We start from the raw sequence: 6744 nt of genomic DNA, 5'->3' as shown, positions 1-6744 counted from the left end.
TCAGAAGCCTGCATCTCTGATGGTATGGGGTTGCATTAGTGCGTGTGGCATGGGCAGCTTACACATCTGGAAAGACACCATCAATGCTCCAGGTTCTAGAGCAACATATGCTCCCATCCAGATGATGTCTCTTTCAGGGAAGACCTTGCATTTTCCAACATGACAATGCCAAACCACATACTGCATCAATTACAGCATCATGGCTGCGTAGAAGAAGGGTCCGGGTACTGAACTGGCCAGCCTGCAGTCCAGATCTTTCACCCATAGAAAACATTTGGCGCATCATAAAACGGAAGATACTACAAAAAAGACCTAAGACAGTTGAGCAACTAGAATCCTACATTAGACAAGAATGGGTTAACATTCCTATCCCTAAACTTGAGCAACTTGTCTCCTCAGTCCCCAGATGTTTACAGACTGTTGTAAAGAGAAAAGGGGATGTCTCACAGTGGTAAACATGGCCTTGTCCCAACTTTTTTGAGATGTGTTGTTGTCATGAAATTTAAGATCACCTAATTTTTCTCTTTAAATGATACATTTTCTCAGTTTAAACATTTGATATGTCATCTATGTTCTATTCTGAATAAAATATGGAATTTTGAAACTTCCACATCATTGCATTCCATTTTTATTTACAATTTGTACTTCGTCCCAACTTTTTTGGAATTGGGGTTCAAAAGAAAACAAAATCAACAAAAAAAGAAAACATACCAACATACCAAGACATACCAACATGGTATAATATCAACCAAATCAAATCATATATACAGATACTTATGTTATGCATATATACACACATACAATACATATATACAGTACATACATATACACATACCTATAACTATACACATCCATATGTACACAGACACCCATATCATAATTATGCATATTATGCTTATATATTATATACAATCATGCATATATATATATATACACACACATACATACATACTCACATTTTATAGATTATATATATCCGTATGTACCCATACCCACATATATACACTTATATTATCAATAGAATCTTATTGTAATTCCTCCTCCCTATACCTCATAAAGATCTGTTGCTTATACCTTTTTTTTTAACTGGTTTATAGTTGTACATTTCATGAGCTCCACATTCAAACTGTTCCATAGCTTTACTCCACAAATAGAAATACTGAACATTTTTAACGTTGTCCTAGCACTACGAATTTTAAATTTCAATTTCCCCCTAAAATTATAGCCCCCCTCTCTATCCGAGAACATTACTTGGATATTCCTTGGTACTTTATAATTGCTTACTTTGTACATTATTAAGGCAGTTTTATATTCTATAATATCCCTGAATTTTAAACATTTTGAATTTAAGAATAGTGAATTAGTATGATCTTGGTAACCAGCACTATGAATTATTCTTATAGCTCTTTTTAGAAGTATAGTTATTGCATGAAGTGAACATTTATACGTATTTCCCCACGCCACTGAGCAGTAATTTAAGTATAGTAAAATCAGGGAACAGTAAAGAATGCAGGCGGCATGGTGGTGTAGTGGTTAGCGCTGTCTTCCTCACAGCAAGAAGGTCTGGGTTCGAGCCCTGTGGCCGGCGAGGGCCTTTCTGTGCGGAGTTTGCATGTTGTCCACGTGGGTTTCCTCTGGGTGCTCCGGTTTCCCCCACAGTCCAAAGACATGCAGGTTAGGTTAACTGGTGACTCTAAATTGACCATAGGTGTGAATGTGAGTGTGAATGGGTGTCTGTGTCTATGTGTCAGCCCTGTGATGACCTGGCGACTTGTCCAGGGTGTACCCCGCCTTTCGCTCGTAGTCAGCTGGGATAGGCTCCAGCTTGCCTGCGACCCTGTTGAACAGGATAAAGCGGCTAGAGATAATGAGATGAGTAAAGAATGCGGAGTGAATTATAGACGTGCTTAGCTATACTCAACACAGATATGCTTCTTGATAGTTTCATTAGTATGTACTTTATATGTGACTTCCAATTAATTCTATCATCTATTGTTACCCCAAGAAATGTATTATTAGAAACTCTTTCAATATCAACACCATCTACCTGTACATTTATTGCCCTATTTATTTTATAATTATTAAATAACATGATTTTTGTTTTAGACAGATTTAATGATAATTTATTTCGATCAAACCAACTTTTTAACCTGCACAATTCTGAAGAGATTGTTTTCTAACTCATGTAAATTTGTTTCAGAACAAAACAGATTTGTGTCATCTGCAAATAATACCATCTTAAATATCTTTGATACATTGCATATATCATTTATATAAAGAATAAACAGTTTAGGACCCAATACTGACCCCTGAGGGACACCACAATCAATATTCAAACGAGTTGAGACAGAGTCGCCCAACTTCACAAATTGTGTCCTGTTGCTCAAATAACTTCTTTTCCAATTTAATACAACTCCCCTTATCCCATATTGTTCCATCTTATTAATTAATATATCACGATTAATAGTATCAAAAGCTTTTTGAAGATCAATAAATATCCCAGGGACATATTTCTTATCATCTATAGAGTTACTGATTTCTTCAATTGATTCCATTAGTGCCATCTCTGTTGATCTATTTGCTCTAAATCCATATTGACTATCACTGAGTAGTTTGTATTTTTCATTGAATTTATATAATCTGTTATTGAATAGTTTTTCAAGAATTTTGGAGAATTGAGGAAGTAAAGAAACAGGTCTGTAATTTGTGAAGTTGTGTTTGTCCCAAGATTTATACAATGGAATTACTTTTGCTATTTTCATATTGCTTGGAAATGTACCGGTTTGAAATGACAAGTTACAGATGTATGTTAATGGTTTAGAAATCTCCCCAATAATAGTTTTCACTAGTTTCATATCAATATCATTACAATCTGTGGATATTTTATTACTACAGTTATTAACTATATCAATAATTTCCTTCTCATCTACTGGTGTAAGAAACATAGAACAATAATTCCTCTTTATAATATTATCTATACAATCATCATTTGCTACCGGATCAGAGATATTTTGAGCTAATCTTGGTCCAACATTAACAAAAAAATTATTAAAACTATTAGCAACTACATCCATGTTATAATTTTCGAAATACCTTTGTCATTAAAGTATTTAGGGTAATGTATTTGTCCAGAGCCATCTTTAATAATACTATTTAATATATTCCATATTCCTTTAATATTATTTAATGCAAACATGGCTTCCTCAGTCATAAATCTTCTATACTTAAGTTTATGGTCTGTTACATTTCTTTTATGATTACAGTCATAAATTGTAAAAACTGGTAGATGATCACTAATATCATTGATTAATATTCCACTTATAATGTTATTATCTATATCATTGGTAAATATATTATCTATTAAGGGGGCGGCACGGTGGTGTAGTGGTTAGCGCTGTTACCTCACAGCGAGAAGGTCCGGGTTCGAGCCCCGTGGCCGGCGAGGGCCTTTCTGTGCGGAGTTTGCATGTTCTCCCCGTGTCCGCGTGGGTTTCCTCCGGGTGCTCCGGTTTCCCCCACAGTCCAAAGACATGCAGGTTAGGTTAACTGGCGACTCTAAATTGAGCGTAGGTGTGAATGTGAGTGTGAATGGTTGTCTGTGTCTATGTGTCAGCCCTGTGATGACCTGGCGACTTGTCCAGGGTGTACCCCGCCTTTCGCCTGTAGTCAGCTGGGATAGGCTCCAGCTTGCCTGTGACCCTGTAGAAGGATAAAGCGGCTAGAGATAATGAGATGAGATTATCTATTAAGGTAGCACTATGGTCAGTAATTCTGGTGAACTGTATTTATATACAGTCTCCAACTAAAGTTTTGAAACAGCAAGGCCAATTCTTTTGTTTTTGCTAAATACTGAAGACATTTGGATTTGAGTTCAGAAGATGAATATCAGACGATTGATCAGAATTTATTTTCCTGATATTTTATTTACATCTAGATATGCAAAATGACTTTGAACATGGCACCTTTGGTGACAGAATTCCCAGTTTTAGGTGAACAAAATGATAGGCTCTTCAACATTGCTTGCCGAGGAGCAAAAACCAAGATCCGGCATGTATTGATCAGAGAATTGCTCTTTGCAGATGCTGCTGCCATTGTAACACACACACATGGGGCTCTTCAGAATCTTATCAGCAGCTTTGCACTTGCATGCAAAGAGTTTGGTCTGACAATAAGCATCAAGAAGACTAAAATTCTGGGCCAGGATGTCAGCAAGACCCCTCTCGTCCGTGTTGGTGATCACGCTCTTGATGTTATGGATGAATTTACATACCTGGGCTCCACCATTTCCAGAAATATCTCACTTGATGCAGAGCTGGATAAATGCATTGTAACAGCAGCAACAACAACGTCAAGGCTTGCAAAGAGAGTGTGGGAGAACACCATGCTGACTGTCAATACTAAGATAAAGATCTATCAGGCCTGACCTGGCGACTTGTCCAGGGTGTACCCCGCCTCTTGCCCATAGTCAGCTGGGATAGGCTTCAGCTTGCCTGCGACCCTACACAAGATAAGCGGCTACAGATAATGGATGGAAGAATGGAGGTCTATCAGGTCTGCGTAGTGAGTGCACTTTTTGTATGGTAGTGAAACCTGGATAGCCTACTCCTATCAAGAATGTCAACTAAACACATTCCACCTCTGCTGTCTCAGGAGAATTCTTGGCATCGCATGGAAAGAACATGTCCCAAATAAGGAAGTTTTGAAATGAGCTGGTCTACCTAGCATGTTTGCTCAGCCTTCCCAGAGATGTTTACTTTGGCTTGGACACATTTGAAGAATGGATGATGGTAGAAGCCCAAAGTATGTGCTGTATGGGGAGCTTACTGTTGGTACTAGACCTGTTGTCAGGTCCGCCTTATGCTTCAAAGACATCTGTAAACATGATATGAAGGCATGCAACTTGAACCCAGACTCTTGGGAATCTCTAGCACAAGATTGCAGCAAATGGAGGCAGGCTGTCAAAGATGGTGTGTTGGCAAGAGATCAAAACAGAAGTAAGCAGTGGGAAGGGAAGAGAGAGCATGGACAGCAGAGAACAGCTACACCACCATCTCAGTCAGATGTGACATTTATTTGTAACAAATGTAATAGAGTCTGTCGCTCAAGGATTGGACTGCACAGCCATAGCAGGCGCTGCAGCTCTACACCAGACTGAATTCATGGCGTAAAAGCCATTGTCTTATGAGACAGCAGGACAATCATCATCGTCATCATCATCATCATCATCATCATCATCAATAATGGGCAGTACAGTGGTTAGCACTGTTACCTCACAGCAAGAAGGGCCTGGGTTTGAGCCCAGCAACTGAGTGGGGCCTTTCTGTATGGAGTTCGCGTGTTCTCCCCGTGTTTGTGTGGGTTTCCTCTGGGTGCTCCGGTTTCTCCCAAAGTCCAAAAACATGCAGTTTGGTTAACTGACTAATCTAAATTGCCCATACAGATGTCTTTGAATGGTTGTTTGTCTAGTGAAGCCGTGACAACCCTAGCAAGCCAGCAGTGGATAAAGTGTACTCACAATAGACTCAGACAGCCTTGTAAGAGTCTGTACATCCAGACTGTAATGCCTTACTGTCCAGATGTTCCACTAAGAGTATAAACAAGCTCCAGTTAATTCAAAATGCAGCAGCAAGAGTCCTTACTAGTACTAGAAAATATGATCACATCACCTCTGTCTTATCCACACTGCATTGGCTCCCAATCAAATTTCGTATCGATTATAAAATACTACTATTGACCTTTAAAGCACTGAATGGTCTTGTGCCACAGTACCTGAGCGAACTTCTGGTCCTTTATGACCCGCCACGTGTACTTAGATCAAAAGGTGCAGGCTATCTGCTGATACCTTGTACGTATAGTGAAAGCTACATCAGGGGGCAAAGCCTTTTCTTACAAAGCCCCACAGTTATGGAACAGACTTCCAAGTAGTGTTCAGAAATCAGACACAGTCTCAGCAGAAAACATATTTAGTCAAGCCTTTTGTTAAGTGTTTATCAGATAAAGGTGTAGATCTGGAGGGTCCTCAGACATAGTGATTTGGTAAACTGGGATGTATGGATGCTGTCAGTCCCCCATTCGCTTGCTCACTCGAGTTTGTTGATGGTGTAGTGGCTGGCTGCTTTATGTCCCAGGGCTCCCTCATGTCTGTGTTACCTTCTAGCTCTCCCCTTTTAGTTATGCTGTCATAGTTAGTTTCCCCGGAGTCCCTGCTTGCATTCAGCGCAAAAGGTATACTGTTTCTACTTATTCAGGTGACATTGGGCATGCCTAACAACCTGTCCCCACCCCCTGTCTGTCCCTGTGAGTTACTTGTCAATCCTGAGATCGAGATGCTGACCTCTTCTGCTCCTCAGACCTGCCTGATCCATCCTGATGCCCTATGTCTGGTCTGAATCTCACCACATCTCTCCTGTGGAGGACGGCCCCATATGGACAGTCGAAAGTCGCACTTGGAAGACGCCTCTGGACACTTACAGTAATGCTTTTATGGCTGAGGACTACATTTGACTTGCTAACTTTAGGACTGCAGTTGTGCCGAACAGTTTTGCACTCAAGTTTCCATCAATGAAGAGTTTATAACATCAACGAAACTGACTTCATGTTAAAACTGTTAATGTTATAGTCATGTTTGTTGTCGCCCAAATGAGGATGGGTTCCCTTTTGAGTCTGGTTTCTTCCTCATGTCGTCTGAGGGAGTTTTTCCTTGCCACCATCACCACAGGTTTGCTCATTGGGGATAGATTAGGG

This window comes from Neoarius graeffei, chromosome 10 (genome assembly GCF_027579695.1).
Source record: "Neoarius graeffei isolate fNeoGra1 chromosome 10, fNeoGra1.pri, whole genome shotgun sequence".
NCBI classification, from domain to species: domain Eukaryota; kingdom Metazoa; phylum Chordata; class Actinopteri; order Siluriformes; family Ariidae; genus Neoarius; species Neoarius graeffei.
Note: the sequence above shows the minus strand (reverse complement) of the source record.